This window comes from Pteropus vampyrus, unplaced genomic scaffold (genome assembly GCF_000151845.1).
Source record: "Pteropus vampyrus isolate Shadow unplaced genomic scaffold, Pvam_2.0 Scaffold73, whole genome shotgun sequence".
Lineage (NCBI taxonomy): Eukaryota > Metazoa > Chordata > Mammalia > Chiroptera > Pteropodidae > Pteropus > Pteropus vampyrus.
In genome coordinates, this window is record NW_011888854.1 from 992,312 (window position 1) to 1,013,714 (window position 21,403).

Here is a 21,403-nt window from a genome sequence, read left to right on the forward strand (position 1 = left end):
CCCATCTATTACAGAATTACCAGTTAATATGCACACAGCTGTATAATTATCTTCACGACTTCAATCTAATTGCCATAGTGACAGCCATAACTAGCAAAAAAATTCACTGAATAGTTTATTTCCAAAAGAAGTCCGGTTATGTTAATTCTCTGTCATTCTTTCAATGACAGTGTCAAATGTAAAAGTCAAGGAACGATTACTTTTGAAAGTTAAAAATATTTTATGGAAATGTCGTCTGAAGAAATCATTCATTCAGTAAATATGTATTAAGAGTCTGCTATGCTTCATAAACTGTTGTAATTTTTAAAGATAAGCAGTGTGTGGCGGAAACATTCAGAATCTCTATTTTTCAAGGAGCCTGATATTTAGTATATCCTCTCCTTGCAGCTTATCCTCAAACACTGAAAAGGCCACTTGAGTTTGTAGCGGAGGCAAAATTTTACCTTCACCCTCTTAGAGTTTGTTTTTGTTTTTGTTTTGTTTTGTTTCATTTTCCAACTGGGCCTACACATGAAATTGACATTAAGACAGGTCAACAGGAAAAAAAAATAATAATTTCTATAGTGGAAGTTTTGCGTGATGCACGAGTGAAAACCAAAAGAAATGGCAAAACTTGTTTGCTTCTGTATGAGGTCGAACAAAGACAGGCGATTGTGGAAAAGTAAAATATGTGGGGAGACTAAAAGAAGATAAGAATTATTTTAACAAGGTCTGTTTGCATAGAGTTCTCTTGGTCTCAACATCTTGTCCTTGATAGAATGTCCCCTCTGGTCTAGGGAAGCCATCTTCCATAGTGGGTGTTATTTCTTGCTTTCAGGAAACAGAAGTGGAGAATCAGAGTGTTCTTCTTGCACCTGTTTTTGTTTTGTTTTGTTTTTGTTTTGTTTTTAAGCGTCTTTAGCTCACAGAAATTTTTATGTCAAAGAGACATATTTTGAGGTGATCTATTCTGATTTGCTTCTAGTTCTAGCCATCATATCTTTGTTTCATCTAGCACAAAGTAGAACGGAAAAATAAAGAATCGTGTCCTCTTTTTAAAGGAATCTTTAAAAACTTATAGTGACATATCGCCTTATAATCATTTGGACAATACTTAGTTACAAAGCTTGAAACATTACATGGACTTAGGAAATGGAGCTATTATTCTGGGCAACCCACGCCACTGTAAAGTCCTGGGTTACTGTGCTAAAGAAGAAAGATACAGCAGGTACCTTGTTATTTAAAATAAAATGCTTTTGAGGACTGTGTGGCCCTAGATAAAATAGCTTAGCAGAGGAAAAGAATAAGGAAGAGAAGAACCACTGTTTTATAAGCAACTCTCAGTCTCTTCGATATTTGACTTGATGTCCAGGCTGATGTTTAGTGTCATTAGGAGACATAGACGTTACTTTTTTTTTTTTTTCCTGAGAATTCATTCAACTGAGTACCAGGCTGACAGTACCCAGATGAGTCTCTCTATAAGTTTGCAAATCTCTGGAGGTATAAGAATCATTTGAGGCACCTGATAAAAAATTCACATGCCTGTCCTCACCTGTGCAACTACTGAATCAGAATCTTTCCAGGCAGGGGAAGCCCTCAGAGTGACCCTTACCTATAATTACTTAAAGGACAAGAGAACTAAGGAATCTCTGGGCAAGCTGGCATGAAAAATCTGGATTCCAGAATTTTGCTAATTATATTCCAAACATGAATCGCTAAATTTTCTTCACTCTTTTATAATCTAGGTTTATACATCAGTTACATCCAGAAAATAAGGATGCCAGGACTCGTTGGTACATGTCTGTATCAATCAATCTATCTGCCTTGTTCTACGGTAAACCCATTGAATAATTTCAGTTTTATGAAATACTAAAAGATATTTACCTTTTAAAATAAAGGTATGTTGAGAATAACTCGCTTAGGTGGCGTGGACACGGCTCAGTGTGCTATACAGAACTTAGATTCCCATTTTCTCTATTCTTTCACTAAAATCTAAGTTCTGAGCAATTCTGAACCTGTATCTCACTCTCACTGCGAGTTTATAATAGAAATTGAGCAATGTAAAGTTTATATCTAATGGGTTCCTACTATACTAGATAATTGGATTGTTAGTTATTAAGCCCTTCACTTCCATGTTTGTGCAGTTTAGAAAGGTGCCATTTCACAGAAACGTAGGTGAGACCATGTCTTGAAATGCTGCTCTGCTGGAGCTTGACTGCCTCTTAAGACCAAACTGGACGCCTCAGAGCCCTTGGTGCTAGCAACGCGGACATTCTAATTGAGTGTCTATTCCTTTGTTCCATTGATATGGGAGAGATTTTATTTATTTACACGTGCACACAAAGCCATTTAGGCTCATGTATGGCCATTGCTAGAGGCGAGTCTTTATGAAATACTGTCGATAAAATTTAAATGTGATTTGTCTCTTGCCACAGATGACCACCATCCTGCTGAAATCCTTTTATTCTTTACATCATGATTTAGCTTTTTATTCATTTTTATTCCTCTAGATTTTTTGACAGTCATTTCAAATTCCATTTAGGGGCTAGCACAAAGGGACATAACCAAGATGAATAAGACTTTCCATCTGTACTCTGACGTGACTTTATGTGAAAGAACATATTTCCAGAATGTTAATAAGTCATGGGGTTCATCTATAATGGAACTACACTATAAAGTTCTTGAAAAAAGTAGAACAAAGTATTTTAAAATTTTAAAACAATTATTATATTGAACATGATTTTTTTTTTCCTTCAAAGGAATATGGCCCCCTTTGCATAGGGAATGAAAACCTTGCCTTTTCTCCCCATAGATTTATTCCCTTGCCTTGTATCTTGATGATGACAATAAGTGAGGATTCTATAGAAAATATATTTCTAACAGCACGAGCATACTAGCTAAGTCTTATTTTTGTGCTAGGGCAGAGTCGGAAACCAACAGTATCATCAGGTGAAACACTGAATAAACAACTTTAGCTTCACTATGTGTGTTTCCATTGGTGTGTTATCCACAAGCTTTAATGTCTAAAAGGGAGTCTCCTCCCCGAACCGAGTGTGTTCTCAGAATACTGGTTAGTTCTCATTTTCTTTTTCAATTACAGATATGCTCATAAAGAAATATGTGAGGATATTCAGAAGATACTCAGAAAAAGAGGAAATATGGACTACATTTTGTAGAAAAAATTAATATCTAATAACACTTTTAATAGAAATGTGCTTAATTTACATTCCTTGATACATTTTCTGAATTCAACTTCCTATATATCACATTGAAAGTATTTTTATTTTTCATGCAGATATGATATATACTGATGTTTAAACAAGGTCAGAAATAAATTAAATTTTCAGTAGCTAAACTATAGCATTTCCCAAAGTACTAATAATTTTAAACGAGAATACTCAATATAGTTCAGATAGTCAATCGTTTTTGGCCAACAAGAGTGATATTTAGTATGGTCTAATATGAGTCATATATCTTTATAAAAATAGAATTTTGTATGAGGACAAAACACATTTGTAGACACAATGATTTAATATTTTATAAAAGAAGAACCTTTTAATATGGAACCATACATAAAGGATTTTCTCTCTACTTGTAATTAGTGAATAGTTCTCTAAATATATTCAACATAGATTGTATCATTAGAAGATATTCAAAAATTTAAATTTTTCAAAAGAGGAAAGTCAGGATATAATGGAATGGCATTTGCAATGTGCTGGAAGAAAAGAATTTTATGCACGATGAGAAAACATTCCAAAATCAAATTGAAATATGGACTTTTCAGATAAATAAAACCAGAAGAATTTGTTAGCAGGCAGCAGAAAAGCCAATATGAGTTTGCCAGGCAAAAGTAAAATAGATAAGATCTGTAACACAGAAATAAAGGAAGGAGTAGTAAATATTAGAAGTGATAAACATTTATGCAAATATGAAAAAATTGACTATAAAAATAATATTTACAAACTTTAAAACATGTAGATGTAAAAAAATAAAACATAGAAGAGGGAAATAATTAGTTTATATGTTCTAATATTTTAGCAATATCAGAGAATTGATGAGTAATCATTTATTCTAGACCATAATAAATCAAGGATTCTCCAAGGTATCCACTATAAAAAAAAATGTACAAGTTAATAGGAAAAAAAAGTATACTAATTAAAAAAATGATTAGACCAGAACAAAGCATGAAAGGAGTAAAAGTGAAATTTAAAACATAGTCAAGTAGAAAAGATGGTCAAATAGAAAAAAAGATAGTCGAATGGAAAATTGATAGTAAAAGTGAAATTAACTAGCAAAATGCATGAAAATTAAGCTATATTACTTAAGAGAAATATAACACAAAAAGATGTTTATAGTTGATTAAAATATGTATTACTCAAACACGGACTAAAATATGTTCCAATAAATTTGACAGTTTAAATAATTGCAAATGACTGCAATTTGCAATAAGTTTTTAGAAGAAAAATTGCCCATGTGCATGCTAGAAAAGAACACAAAAGAAAAAGAAAACATTTAAATATCTTTTGAAGAAATTTAAGATGCAGAGAAATTGCCAGGTTCAGTGACATCAGTGATTTTTTCCCCCAAAATATTAAAGGAAGAAATCACACAAAACTTCATTGAACTCTTCTACAGAATAAGGAAGGAAAAAAAGTTTTTGGGGGACCAATAATAACCTGAATTCTAAATATGACATGGACATTACAAGAAAGAAAAATTATAAATTAATTTCTCTCATAGATTTATGTACAACAATCCTAATATAAATATTAGCACATAATATCCATCAGTATATCTAAAGATATTGAATTGCAAAGATGAATATCTTGAAAAACAAAGAGTATTACAGATGAGTAGTGGAGGAATTGAATTGAAAGTATTTTTGATTGTTTGGGTATGTCAGGTTCAGAGTTGAGATAGTGAATAAAAATAGTGATTCAAATGTGCATAATAAATATATATGGTAAACATAAATTAATTCCAATAAAGTAAAACATTTACAAATGGGCACATGGGGAAAAATTTAAAAACTAATATAAAATGGCAGGATATGAGAGAATATATTTGCAAAGCATAAACCACTATAGTGAAACAATTTCAAACATATCAGCAATTTAGCTGTATGCAAATAACACATATAGCAGTAAAACCATATTTGGTGTAGTTATGACAAGTATTAGTATTGATGAACCTCAAAAACAAAGTTGAGTGAAAAGGTAATATCCAGCAAGACATATATGATTTTACACAATTTCTACAAGTTTAAATGCATGATAACAAGAGGTCATATTTTAGAAATATCAAAATAAAAAATGCTAATGGAATTCAAAATTCAGTACCTTTGTTGAAAGGAAAAGAAGTATACAAGAAGCTTCAGGTATGTTAAAAATGTTATATTTTATATGATAGATTTGGGAAACCTGGGTATTTATTAAACAAGTTTTAAATTTCAAGTATTGCAATCTTAAATACTGTATAACATAAATACTGCAAAGCTAATTTTTAAAATTACTATATTGGAAGAAGATATTTACAAAAATATACATCCCCAAAATGTAAATATGTATAATATAAAAATAACTCCTCCTAATCAATACAAGTAACAGACAACTCACTAGAGTGTTGGTAGCTCATAGAAACAGGTGATTCACAGATACAGGTAGGAGTATAATAAACAGGAAAATTTTCCCAAATTCACTAGTAGTTTTGGAAAGCCATTAAAAAAAAAAAGATATAGTTTCTTAATTAGCTCAGAAACTCTAAAGTGAAATATCAAGTGTTAACAAATGTGTAATTAAAAAAAATTTCCTAAACATTTAGAAAGTGAAATACTAGTTAATTTGGAAAATGAGTTATTTTTGCTTAGGGGGAAAAAAGTTCCACTTTTAACATATGAAGGAAAAAAAACTTACAATTTAATAAAAACCAGTAATTCCAGTTTATTATTTGTTAGAAATTTCTCATATACAAATACCAAAAATATTATACAATTTCTATTAAAATCTATTGAAAACCATGTATACATATTCTAGTATTAAATTGACATGGTGAAATACTATACTGTAGTTAAAAGAAAGGAATTAGCCCTATATATCAAAGGGGATGAGTTTCCAGTAATGTTATGTTCTGTGTTAAACAAAAAGACAAAGATATACATATATGTATGAAATATAATTTATACAATTTTTAAATGCAGACAAATCCCATATATTATACAATAATCATTAAGTACTATTAGCTAATACCTACTGAATGCTGAGTGCTGTTATAAGTATTTTACATATATTATCTCACTGAGTCCTCATAACAGCACTGTGTTTGAGATAATTTTATTTTCTCTTTTATGGATAAAGATACTAAGACACAGAAATAAAATAACTGAGCCTAAGTCACACAATAAGTATTAGAATTGATATTTGAACCCAAGAAACTGTTTCTGGATCGTGTTCTTAATCATTGTGCTATATTCTGTGTGTGTGTGTGTGTGTGTGTGTGTGTGTGTGTGTGTGTGTGTGTGTGTGTGTGTGTGTGTGTGTGTGGGAGAGGGGAGAGAGGGAGATTCTACATATTTAATCAGAGGAAAGCATACCATGACACCTGTCAGTAATTGTCTTACATTGGAGGGGAGGCTGATGGGACTAGAGATGTCAGTAAAACAGTTCACCAGCTTTATAATTCTGATACCAATTCCAGCGTGCGGAGTTTTTCTCCACACCACCAAGCAGTTTTCAGAAACCAACTGAGTGTCCTGTAATTCAATTCAATTCTGACACTCTCGACTTGGAGACAGCATCAGATCCCACAGGTTAGGGGCTCAGTCCTGTTAAGACTGCTCCCCCACGTCCAATCACAGGTCCAGGTTGTCATTTGTGCCCCTAGTGAAACTGTTACAAGATGTTCTCACGATCTCCTCCAGAGGTTCAATTAATTTGCTGGAGCAGCTCATAGAACTCAGAGAAACATCTTACTTACTGGATTTCCAGTTTATTATAAAAGGATATAAAAGCCAAGTGGAAGTGATGCATAGGGCAAGGTATGTGGAAAAGGGTTCAGAGCTTCTCAGACCTCTCTGGACTCACCACTTACCTAGGTGCTTTCTGAATCACCCCACTAACAACAAAAGACACCTTGATAGCTGTCATAACTTAGGAAATGGCAATGGTTTTAAGAAGCTCCATACCAGGAACAGGGACCAAATATATACTCTTATTATAAATCACAATCTTCATGTGCCATTTTCATGTAAAATACTGTGAGTTTCTGACAATCTCTTTATTTCCCTCATAAATCAAACTTCTAATTGCTAGGAGTGAGGTAGGGCAAGGAGGAGGGGGTTTCAACTGGAAGACAACTTAGAAACCAATCGCATACAATCAATCCTTAGAGCCCTCAGATGTATCTCATTTGGCCCTCGCACCCACCCAGGCGGGCAAACAGAAAGTCTTTTCTTCCAATAGGTAAAATAGCCCCTTAATATTCAGATGTGTTGGAGTGGGTTGCCCACACTCATAAATACTAGGAAAAGTCAGAGCCACAGTCATGAAAAAATGAAACCCACAACAGTGGTTCCAAAGTGATGGGGTAAGGTGCTTTTTTGAGGAGGAAGAGATGGGCAGGACATTTATTTCTTATATGTGCTTCTCACTCTTTTCTCTCTCCTCCATTTTTACAATGTGAGCTGGTACATGGAATTTCCTGTGCAGAATTCTCCTTGACCTTCGGTGGCACAGAAACACTGAGTAGAGTCCAGTTAAAGGCTCATGGAATCAACCGATTGGAACTCTTTCCTAGTTATTAAAGAGAGGTCAACCATTCCTTAGAACAGTAACAACCAGCAAGCTAAGAAGCACAGGGCCAGGATCTGTGGAAGTAGACTGGGGAGGAGTCCCTGTACTAAAAAAGCAAGGCGGTTCATACATACAGATGTTTGCCAATCCAATGATCAAATAGAGGATGTATTCTTACCTCATAACAAAAGGATGCCTGCACAAGGAGCAGTAATAGGTAAACAGGTGATTTGGAGATGAGGGATCCAACCATCTCTTGAAAACTACCTTTGACTATTATAAAATGTCAGGTGATCGTTGTAGAGATAGGGTTCAGCTCTCTCAATATCTAAACAACCCATGCATGCTACTGGGACGAGAGGAAATCCACAAAATTCTGCAGTGAACATTCTTAAATGGTACGTTGTTCATACAGCATACATAAAAAACTGTATCTCATATACTCTGTACAGAAGTATTTCTTCAAAGTGCCAATATTTGTGGCATTTTTCATGATTATTATTGTTGTATATGTGTCTCTCCCTTCTAAATAGACTAAAATTTTCTTGAGACTAAAGATGCAATTTGATTAACCTTTCCAATCCTCAACTATTCTGATTACATACTGAATATAGTAAAAGCTTAAAACATTTTTTGAATGAAATTCATTAGGATAATCCAGACCCTGAAGTAATGGAAATATTGTTCAGAAGCTTAGCTTTTTATATGTAAATAACTTTCAAACTTCTTGACACACTATTCATTCATAGACTTAATTATTTATGTTTTGAGTAATTGGGATTAACCTTTTATGACACGTATAATCAGCAAAAGTAAGTTATAGAACACTATATAATTATTTCATGAACTTTTTCAAATTAATTACAAACTAAATCTGTTCACGGTATACAAATGTGTCTAGATGCATGTTTTTAAACCCAAATCCCAGATTTTTAAAGGGGATGTAATAAAGAAAATAATGTAAATTTTCTACAGGGATGATATGTTTTTGGTTGAGTGTGTATCTATAATAATAATAATTTTACCATTAAAATAAATCAGCTGCTATGTGTCAGACACGCTTCTAAGCCCTTTATAGATATAATTAACATTAGGTCATAGGCATCTCTCTGACCTACCCTCTTCAGACTATCTTTCAAACTAGAAAGGAATAGATGTGAGTTTACAAATTTTAGAACAGAATTATCTATTCTGTCACCTGAACATCTGATATCTAAACCATATGAATTATTTTAAATAAACAAAAACATTTATATTTTTGACATCCATCAATGGATTTAACTATGATTTATAATTAAAACTTTCATAAGCCTCGCTTAAGTATAGAAAGAATCTGCAATTATTTACTTGGCTACTTATTCTTAATATTTTCCAATCTATATACTTAGAACAAGTTAACATCCCTTACAGGCTCAGCTATACCCCAGATCCTGAAACAAATCCCTTTGCTAATCTTTTGAGATTTAATTTGTTCTACTTCAGATGACTGACATTTTAGCATTTGGAACCGGTGTTCTAATTTCTGTTACTATATTAAGTTTTATAAGAACAACAACAAAAATCATTTTAGTTCTCTGTAGAAATACTTTCACTCAGGTGAATTCATCTTACATTCTCAATATCTACAAACTTCCATTAAAGAAATATCTAATCGTTTTGTAAAACATAATGAAAACTTTGCCTATTATACCCCCTGCGCCCTTTATGTAAATATGCCCTGTGTGTCCCTTATATAAGAATCACATAGTACATTTTGCTAGTATTCCGAGCTGAATTGTGTGCTACTCAATATTATTGAATGATACAAGCTGCGTATAATAAGGTATTAGGTATCAGCATAACAAAGCATTTATCTTTATTCATTCATTGACTCTACAAATAGTAGTTACTACATAGTAGTTCCCACTGTGTGCCAGGAACTGTGCTAGTCAGTGGGGGTAAAACAGTCAGAAAATAACAGAAATTGACCATTCTCTTATAAATATGCTATAGTGTAGTACCTAAAAATAAACTGCAAGTTATGTGAATAAAAACTCATAAGCTCATAGAGCCTAGAAATTCATCGTAATCTTGCTAGTTAGGAAAGGGCTAGTTAGGGATGGGCTCTTGATTCATTAATATAGAGCAGATATCTAAAGAAGGAAAGTTAAGTAGGGAAATGATTGAGTGGGTAGGGAATACAATAGAAGGGGATGTCTTTTAAGCCGAAGAAACAGTATTTTAAAAAGGAACATAGAGCTTCTGGAAGAATTTATGAGATATTATTGTCCTTTGTGCTGTGGTATGTAGGTTAGTTAGAAGCTAAGTCGATGGTAAGACTAGGAATAGGGTGTGATGGTGACTTGAACCAGTGGAATGATAGTGGAAAGGGAAAAAAAGGTGATTTTAATGCCATGTGGCTATGACTTAGTGATAAATAAGATATAATATGTGAGAGCAGGTAACCGTGACTTCTCATTAGCTGTCATATTAATAAAGGTGAAAAGTATCAATCACAGATAGCAAACACTGGAGGACACAGTCAGTTTTCTGTGGTGGGGAGGATATGCAGAAGAGATTCTGGATTTATTTGGAATTTGTTAAGTCTGAGGTAACTCTGACCATTTTATTTAACATAAATTTAATATTCTACCTAGAGCCAAGAAACATTTTAGATTCTTTAGCTATTAAGTGGTCAGTTGCAGATATGAGTCTAGAGCTCAATGAAGAAACTTAAATATAAATTTGGAAATCATTAGAATATAGGTGATGTATAGTTTACCATGGAATTATTAACATAGATGAGATGAGATTGAGAAGTGAAAATATGTAGCACTGAGTCTTGAGGAGCTTCAGCGCTGAGAGAGATAGAGGTGATGATGTAGAAGAGGAGACCAAGGAGCTGAATCCAGATAACAGCAGAATGAGATAAATAGAACTCGGTGTCAAAACCTGAGGAAAATGTGTTTAAAAAAATAATCCACAGGACAATTAAGAAACCTAAAAATATGCTTTCAAATTAACCTCCAGAAGATCCTGAGTAATTAGAGTAAGTACCATTTTGATAGACTAATTGAGGCGCAAAACACTTGGAATTGGGCTGAGGAATGAAAAATGAAGCGAGGAAGTAGAGAAAGTGGATGCCGACCACTCTAAAGAAATTAAATCATGAGGAAGGAAAGGATGCCATGATAGTTCGTGGAGATTGTGTGTGGTACAGTAGATTGTTTAAAGATGATGTGACTTGAACGTGCTTCATTGCCAGTTGAAAGGTTTTATTATAACATACGTAGTTGAAGAAATAGATGACGTAGGATTCCTGCTAAGGAGGGTAGAGATGACCATTGTCGAGCTTACTCGACAGTATGCATAGTGCTAATGATCAATCTTTTGAGTGCTTTTTCTCCAGTAGTAGAGAAGACCTCGTTTGGAAATGGAGAAAGCAGATGGACAAGCTTTAGATTTGTCTCATGGGTGCAATGAGAGTAAAAAAAGCAAATGAAGTTTAGGGTATTGGTATGAGAATTATTAAAATAATGAACCATGGAACATAAGATGTATATGAAGGGGAAAAAGATGAGGACAATGAATGAAAATATGGAAAAGCAGACAAGTGAAGGTTCACATGAGATCAAAGAAGGGTCAAATGGAAGTAATTCACAAGTGAGCTGAGAAGGTTGGTACAGAAAGCATTATTATTAGAAGCAAAAGTGAGTGGTGGGCACACTGTTGGGTAGAACAGGATCTAGCTTGTAATGTCAGTGTATGTGGCTGAGGAAGGAGAGGAAAGAATCATTGGCTATGGGGAGATTAAAGAACAAAGAAGCTGAACATTGGAATGGCCATCTAAATGGAAACGGGGCTCACCTAGAATGTTGGCAATAATTGGGTTGGAGAGGACACTGAAGTTAGATGTGGACATGTTACAGAAAGGAGTGCGCAGAGGAATGTTGGCTAGACATAAGGACAGATGTCTCAAATGCAGAGTTTCTACAAGATCAGTGAGTATAGATCTGGATATTATAGCAAGGAGCAAACAGAACACCAAGCACAGCAAACGAAGTTGAGTGTGTGGCACAGGGGCGAGAGAATAGTCACTACTGGATAAGATGGCTGGTAAAGTAATTCTCGGCTGGGAGGTGGAGTTGAGGGTAGGGGGAGTGCTTAAGTTAAAGCGTGAAACACGAATAAAATATCGATACCGCTTAGGACGTGCAGTTTCAGAGGTCAGAGCGGAAAGTATTCTAAAGTTTAGATGAAAAGCAAATTAAACTTATCGAAATGAAGTGTTAGTAGATGATAGATTGTAGAGGTAGGGTATGGGATGAGTAAGGGATTTTGAGTGAGGAAAAGGCACTAAATGATTTTTAGTGCAGACGTTTTTTTTTTTTTTTGTACTTTGCATAGTGCATAGGTTTTAAGTAGAGGTTGCCATCCATTTTCCATTCCATTATATTCTGTGGCTCAAAATCTTGAGCATACAGTAAGCTCACATCTCCTACTTTGACAAAATATCAGCTATGGTGATCAGGTTTTGGTTTCTGTTTGTTCTTATTTGTTTTTCTTCCTTAAGCTAACAGAAGTTAAGATAATTGATCAAAATTGTACCTATCCTTACCCACTGCTTACAAATACACTTCCCCCCGACTGTTTCAAATATTCTTGATTATTTTATGAACACATCAGAGACGATGATAAGGGTACCCTTCAGATGAGCAAGTTAAAACGCAGATGGATTCGTTTGTGCATATTCATGATCATTTCTCATTACTGGAGGCTGCCCATCACTATATTTTCAAACACATCAACTCAAAACATTTGATATTTGCATAGAGTGTTAATCATGAAAGCATTAACATTGTGTTAGAAGGTAAAATAAGTACAGTAAGTTCATTGTTTTAACATTATCATCCGTCAACTTATGTTAATTTTAAAAGACTTAAACCAGCATCTTATGTATCTGAAAAATCTGTATAAAGTTGTAATTTTAATTTATCAGTGAGTGTTTCTACATTAATTAAATATGCACAGGTTTTTAAAATAGATTAAAATATGAAAGAGATCAAGCTATTTACAATCTAATTAGCTCAAAAATTGGATGGGTAATATAAATGCATAATTAATCTGGTTTGACTATGACAAACTTGAAAGGGAGATTATGAAATTAGTAACAGAAAAAAAATCATTAAAAAAAAGAAACACTTTATAATCAAAGCCAAAGTGAGAGAAATTCCATCAGACATCTTTAATTTTTTCACCCTATCTTGTGGAAAATTTCATGCCATATAGATTCATAAATAAATAAAAGGCAAAGCATGAAAATATTTTATTTCCAATAGAATTCCAAAAAAATTATTGTTGTAAAATACTTATAAAGTAGATAAATTATAAAACATTTACTTTTTTTATTTGTAAATAATTTCAAATATAAAAATTGTAAGTATATTATAAAGAATACTCATCAACCATTTATCTATGTTGAACTGTTGTTAACATTTTTACTTCATTTGACTTATCTTTTGCTCTTTTTCTTTCTCTTTTTCTCTTTTTCTTTCTCCAAACAATCTATGAGTAAGTTGTGTATATCGTTAACCTTTATCCCTTTTACTTCAAAATGAATTTTGTAAGAATAAGAATATTCTTTTATATAACTACAGTGCATTATGAGCATCAGTATATTTAATATTGATATAATAATTTAATTCAAATTGCTCTCTGTAGTCTAGCTTGCTGATTGATTTAATGATGTCCTGTGTAGCGAATTTTTTGTTCACTAAATGCTCCAGTCTAAGATCAAGTATTATATTGAGTTATCATTTCTCTTTATTCTACTTCAATGAAAAAACATTGTCAGCTTTTCTTTAAACTTTATGAATTGATATTATTGGAAATTAACTCCCTATGTTTTTGTTGTTTTGTTTTAACTTTGATTTTAAAGCGTGTCTTTCGAGTTTCTCTGATGTTTTTCCTCATTTTTAGGTTCAGGTTTTATATTCCTAGCCACAATACTTTATAAGTAATATAGTGTCCATCCAGTGACACACCATGTCCATCTGCCCCTCATTAATAATGTGAATTTATATCACACTGCCAAGGTGTTGTCTGACATATTCATTATAAACATGGTTCTCAAACTATGTGGTAATGCACTCTGGGGTCCCAAAATGAACACATGGGGTGCCTTAAGATACTTTTAATTTTCTAGAGAAATACAATGGTACTTGACATCTACCAGAAACTGTACTCACTGTTAGCTTGAAGAGACCTCACAGTTACATTAGATCATACTATGTTCTTTCAAAGATGCTATAGCTTTACAGAACTAGGTGGTTAATGTTCATTGTGATGAAAACAAGTTTACACAAAAGCAATGTAGAGAGTCACGGCATCCATTGTGATTCAAACCCGGTGAGAATTTGTTTCGGTGCTCCAAAAGTGTGCATCAAGTATTAAGTTATTTAATAATGAAAAAGAATAATTCTTTGTTTCTTTAAAAATATGTATATTTTTACAGCTGGTTACTAAGTCTTTGGCTTATAATTATTAAGTTGTTTGAATCTGATCTTCTAATAGAACTGGTTTCCATATCTTTTGGCCCATTAGAATTACTAAAAATTATACAGATATGGTACTGAACTTAGGAAACTTTTCACTATATGGTGACTACTTTTTGCCATTGTAATTAATATACAATCTATGCTGAGACGTTTTAAGACACTCAATTTAATCTTTGATCTTCAATATTTAATCTATGCTAAGACACTTTTAGATCCTCACCAACACCCATCACTCCAAAATTAATCATTTAGTGAAGAGTATTGTCTGGTTCAGTCTTTAATAAGATGATTTTGAAATGATTATTTCAATTTCCATCATTTCCTTCAAATTCAACAGTCCACATATGGCCTTTTTACTGAAAGCAAGAGCCCACTGTTTTGTTTTGTTTTTCTATCCATCTATCTATCCACCTATCCACCCAACCATCTGTATAACATTTATTATAGGTATAGGCTCATGAATTTAAATTTTATTTCAATATTTATAATTCATTACACTTCTTGATTATTTTGTCGATCAAATGGCCCCAGATTTGGCCACTCGAAGCCTATATTCAAGATGGTACCTGTGTCCTTGTGACATACACCCATTTTTTTTGCGCTTGCTTACTTTCTGTCCTGGCAAGCTTACTTTCTGTTCTGGTCTCACCTTGTACTTCTCTGATCCAGCCCTAGAATTAATTATTTCTCCAAGGAATCTAATGCTTGTATTTGCATATTTACACATTTATATATTTTAGAAAGGACTGGTCCATATAAATGCCTCCAGTTTCAACCAGGCCAACAATTTTCTTCCTTTGCCTCTTTCAATATTTGAAATTCTTTCTTCTAAAGTGAGGTTCTTGGCTCCTACTGTATCAAAATATTTACTCATTTTCTAAACAAACAAAAATGCTACATTCATAAGATGTTTCAATTAATTATTTATTTCCAGTTGAGTATCTTATTTATTTGAAATACAGTTGGGTTCATTTGCAACTGATGATGAGTCTTATTAGACTAGCACATGAGCAAACACTTGATACATAATAGTCTGAAAGGGGATCAAGTATATACATTTGAAAAAAGTATCTCATCACAAAAATAATACTTATTTAAATTAACATTATATAAATCAAATAGATTTTTTTAGCCATACAGTTGCTCTCATTAACAAAATGGTTCATCTATATGTATCTTTGTTGTTATCATCCTAATAAATACATTAGATCAATGTTTTATCTATTGGTATCTATACTACAGCTACATGAGCTTATGAGTGGTTTCCATATAGGAATTTTTATTATAAGTAAAATATATTTCTTCAATATATTTCTCATACTTTATTTAAAAAAACATATAGTTAAGATCAAAATAATTATCTTTGGTAGTTTAACTTCCCTGAGGAGCTTAATGAGGTAAACCTGTATATTTCACTCATGCCAAAACACATGGGACTTGATGGTGAAGTTCATTATGAGCAAACAGGTCAAGTATTGTGGTTCATAACATTTCTTTTAATCACTCAAAACTGAGCAAGCAATCCAAGACAGTTGGCAGGAATAGCACTTAATTTTCTTTGCAAGGGTTATTTTTCCCTTCTCTGCTCTTTGTACTATGACAAAAACAAAACAAAACAAAAGATTTGAATTAACTTTCTCTTTTGTGTCTTCATACCTCTTACAAAGAAGCGCGCGCACACACACACACACACACACACACACACACACACACACACTCCCTTCTCTTCCGCCGCTTCTTCTCCCTCCCCCTCAGTAAGTGGTCATCTGTTTCTACATAACGTCTGTGTCTTCTTTTTCTTCTCCTTCTCTAATTCCTATTTGGAATGATATATTCTAGGCTTCGAATTCATTGCAAGTACATCCTCTCTTTCTCTCTTGCTCTCTCTCTCTCCCTCTTTTTCTTTCTTGGTCCTATCCAAGTAGGAAAAGCTGCAATAACTAGCAACAGTTAGTCTTCTACATTGGCAACTCCATCATTACAGAGCAGTGACTATGGTTCTCCTGGTCTGTGAGCTGATCCAAACGGTGCCCTTCAACTCCATCGTGTATGCAAAAGCTCTGCAGTCTACAGTAGCCACTTCTCAATGGGCAGGAATATTCTTTCCTGGAATAATTATGTCGCTCTCCCCTGATTTAAGTGTTTCTGTGTATGACAATCTAAAACTATTTTTTTGCTATTTTTAGAATAGGGTAATTCAAGATTTAAAGGAAGAAATGGTATTCATTATTATTTGAAACTTTTTAAACATAGTCGATATGTGGGGCCATTATAATCTCTGCATCACAACCTCTCCTCACCCTCGGCAATGCCAGAAACATTACTACTTTTCCTCATCTGTATGGCTATAAAGTATTAATTAATGTATTTACTGAAAGCTACTCTGTGCCACTTTCTATTCTATTCTGGGATTTCAGCATTAAACAAAATAAAGCTCTGTTTTAAAGGAACTTATGTCCTGATGGAGTTGAAAAAGATTAACCATGTTAAATAAATAATGAGTGAGATTTTAGTCACAAGCCCTATAAAGAGAATAAATAGAACTTATTTAAAGAAATTGAATACAAGAATGAGGATTATTCTATAGGATCTTCAGGAAAACTTTCTGTGAAGATGATGTGTCATACAGCCAAAGAAAGAGCTTAATATTTTCAATTTGAAGAAAAAACATTTTAAAAAAGATGTGAATCCCTTAACATACAGAGGTGCTCAGCTGGTTTAAAGGAAAAGAAGACTAGTCTGGTTAAGGCACAAGACTTAACAAGTAATAGATAATAGGATAAATAATAGATAATATATAAATAATACATATTAATATAAATAAGTATAAATAGTATAGATAGTATAAATAAGCTTAGGACAGTCAAGGGTCAGATGCCATAGGCCTTGCAGGTGACTGCAAATGGTGCCCTTTGGTATATCAGTGATTGTTGTGGTAGCTACCGAGTTTGTGAAGCAGCGTTAGCAATAGTAACCAAATGTTGTTAGCTACAATGAAACAAAAATAGAAAAAATATTCTCTACCAAATAAAATCTAGAAGACATCTATGCATATTCAAATATACCATCAGCTGGCCATATTATTATCCGCTGGAATAGTTGGGAACCTTAACATCGTGAAAACCTCACTGTATCAGGTAGGCACTCAGGAAAATTAATTATATATCTATACACACCAAAAGTACATATGTGAAATGAAAATATCGGTAACCTCAGTTTCCTAATTTCTAAGAAATTATACGCATATTAATACATAAATATATAACCTTAGTGTATAATACTTAGTATTATGTAATATACATTAATTAGGTCAAATAGTTTTATGTCCAGAGGCAGCTTTAGAACCCATTTGATTTGTGCTTATGTTAAACCTTTAGGATTTCTAAAGACAGAATTTCAGAGAGCAGTTTGTATAGATTTATCACATTTATGCAATAAACAAGCTCAAGTTTAAAATTAGGTGGAAATATCTTTTAAGCAGTGATGAAGGTATTGATAAAAACAGGCTTTATTTTAATAATATAGGTATGTCTTACTATAAAGCTATTTCAATAAGTAACAAGCTTTAGTTGTAGCTCTGTAAATACTTCAAAGGAAAACTTATGAAGTTCCGACGATTCATTAAAACTCTGAAGAAAAGGCAAGCAGGGTTCAGAAATAATAAACTCAGAAGCAAACAATCCAATCCAAGAAAAAGAACATCGATATCTCCATAATGAAAAATGGGGAATTATATTTATTTAGAGGCAAAGTAAAACACGAAAATATTTACTGCACTTGGAGGACAGGTTACATGTTACTAACATTTTCAGATGAAGTATGATCAGATATTCCATCGAGAGTTCCTCTGGGATGCTGATTAATCAGAAAGGCTCTGTGAAATGTGTGGTCATTGAGCCACTCTTCAAAATTAGGTAAGATTTAGACGCACAAAGATTTGGAAAAGGACACATCTGTAGAAGGTATATAGTATGAGCAAAGTCATGGAAACAAAATAGAATATACAGAGAAAAATCAAGCATTTCAGTTCATTGGTTTATGACATGCTTTGCAGAAGTGCGGGCAGTACATGCATTAGAGGAAAGTATGTGAGAATCAGATACTGAAGACCTGAAAAATAAAATTAACCCTCATTTCCTCATTCACTTCTTATCTCCTGTCTCTCTTTATTCATTTTCCTTCTCTCCGTTCTCTATTATTTTCCCACATATCTGATTATTTAAGACTATCATAATATTCAATTAGAAATGTAATGTTTATCAACATTATTTCCCTATAATTAGAGTTCTTTCTTAATTGAGTTACAAGCATTTCCTTGTAGTTCCTTATAAATCCATTTGCCAAGGTAATCAAATAAGTTCATTGGTTTATTTTATTCTGCTAGGGACTGAGCATGGGCTTAAGTCAAATTAAGGATGATCTGTATTGCTAGGCACCCATGCCCCAAATTGAAATTAATCAGAGGTTCATTGTATCAGGGGAATCTAAGGCACAGGGGTTATATTTATGCTAATTTTTGTTAATATGACTGGAAGGCATCAGAGTACAGTGGAACACAGAGCAGCCTTGGAGTTTAAGAATAGAATTCATTTCTCAGCTTCACCAAAGGAACCATTCATATTATATAATACTAAATTTTTTCTTTTGTCACTTAACAATAGATTGTGAACATCTCTGCAGGTTGGCAATTATATTTAATTTGTTCATTTCAACCGATGCTTTGGATTTCATTGTGTATTGGCATGGGGCATACAAAACATATTATCTGTTGTCTACCTGTGTATACCTAAGTTGATTTTAATGTTTTATACTATTAAAAATTATCATGTGATTCTATGGCCATGCTACCCTGAACAAACTCGATCCCATCTGATCTTGGAAGCTAAGCAGGGTCGGGCCTGGTTAGTACTTGGATTGGAGACCACCTAGGAAGACCAGGTGCTGTAGGCATAAAAAATTAAAAAAATAAGGGATTGTATACTGACAAGGTCCTTGTAATCTGTGAGGTCAACCAAGGGTTGCCTCATCTAAAAAATTAAAAAAAAAAAAAATTGAAAAAAAAATCATCACGTGATAAGCATCTGTTGATGTGCTTCCTTAAACACGTATCTAATTATATATGTGTGCAAATATAAATTTGTTGACAAATTATACTGAAATAAGTTGTGTCAATTTACTACCCTAACATTTGAAGTTAAGGTATGGAAATTTGTACAATATTAATTTTACTTATAGTTCTATTGCTTTTCCATGGTCCACTGTCAAATATCTACCTTAGATCATATTATTGGAGAGAGGTGGCTAGAGCGATGCCACCTGTAATATAATAAACACGTACACTAATATCTACAAAACAAATGTGTACCTTTTTTTTGATGTAGGTGCATATATATTACAATTCAAGCAGTAAGTGTTTGTGTATAGTCATATGAATTTGCCATAATTTGTTAAAATATCCTACTATATTTGGGCATTGGATTTACATTCAATTTAAGGTATATTGAAATTATTAGTAGAGCATTTTATTCCAAATACATTTTTCTTATGTGTCTATTCCCTGGTGTATATATTTTCAGAATATCATCAATACAAAATTTAAGAATATTATTTAGCCATAAAAGAAAAGAATGAAATGCCATTTATGACAACATGGACCTTGAGGGCAATATCTAAGTGAAATAAGTCAGAAAAAGAAAGACAAATATTGTCTTTGATCTCCCTTATATTGATCTTACTTGTAGTTGAAATCTAAAAAAAAAAACAACAGCAACAACAACATCAAAACAAACCAGATACAGACAACACATTGGTGGTTGCCAGAGGCAGGAGGTGGGGGTTGCAAAATGGTTGCAGGAAGTCAAAAGGTACAAACTTCTGGTCATAAAATAAATGTCATGGCGTTATCATGTCCAGCATGGCGACTATAGTTAGCAATACTGTATTGCATATTTGAAAATAGCTAAGAGAATAAATCTTAAAAGTTTTTATCATGGGCAAAAAAAATGTTCTGAAACTAGATATGGTGATGGAGGTTAACTAGATTTATCGTGGTCATTTCACAATATATACAAATGTGGAATCGTTATTTTCTACACCTGAAACTGATATAATGTTCCATGTCTGTCATACCTCGATAAGATGAAAAAACTCAAAAGAGCATTATTATTTTAAATATGCATTTTTCACACAAAATCAAAACTATTTAAATAATACTAATCTACATTTTTAGGCAATGGACAACAAAGATGTATTTTATTTGATCCTCATAATAAGCTTATAAGAAGTTAACACAGAAAACTGCTTTGCGAAGGAAATAAGCACGTGTTATAATTCACTACAAAAGTACATCCCAGTCACAAAGACCAGCATTATCATTACCCACTCACTTAAATCACAAACGTAGATTACACGCTTTCTGCCTCTCCTGTTTATTCAGAGCAGATAACGAGCCAGGACACAACTAGCTTAAAGCTGCTACTGTCTGTTCTGATTAATCTGACATTCAATGTGATTGATTGGTACTTATGCTGTTTTGGGTTTTTAATAGTATGAATATTATACCTGATTACACTTCACTCCATATCTAATCACTCTCCAAGAACTCTAATTTCTATTTCATAAGCCTCCCTGAAATATGTCTCTTTATCTTTATCTTTACATAAATATTCACATAAATATTCTAAAGTAGGACAATATTCTTTCTCTTTTTGAATTCTAAAATAAACTCCACACTCCTAAATCAAAGCTGTTGCAAATATTTGAAGGCTTCAACAGTTCTTAAGGCAAAGTCCAAGTTGATTTACATTTCACAGTGTTTTTTTCTTTTTTACTTTTTTACTTTTCAACGTACCTAGGTTGAAATCTTGGCCCTAAGATTTTTAAATTTGGGGTTTAGAGAAAACAGTTTAATGGCTCTTTAAGTTTTCATCCATGAAATGGGTATTGCAGTGACACTATTTCATAGATTGGAACAATTCTGGCACATGTTTTAGTAAATGTTAGTAAATGTTAGCCTTTGTCCATAATCTCTGTCACCATCAATCATCATCATCATCATCATCATCAGTAAACAAACATGTCCTCAGTTTACAGAAAGGTCCC

General features: G+C 33.0%; 1 pseudogene; it reads left to right on the forward strand.

Moving 5' to 3' along the window:
• The first annotated feature begins 19,133 nt into the window (after positions 1–19,133).
• Positions 19,134–19,252, forward strand: LOC111741102 (annotated as a pseudogene).
• The last annotated feature ends 2,151 nt before the right edge of the window (positions 19,253–21,403 follow it).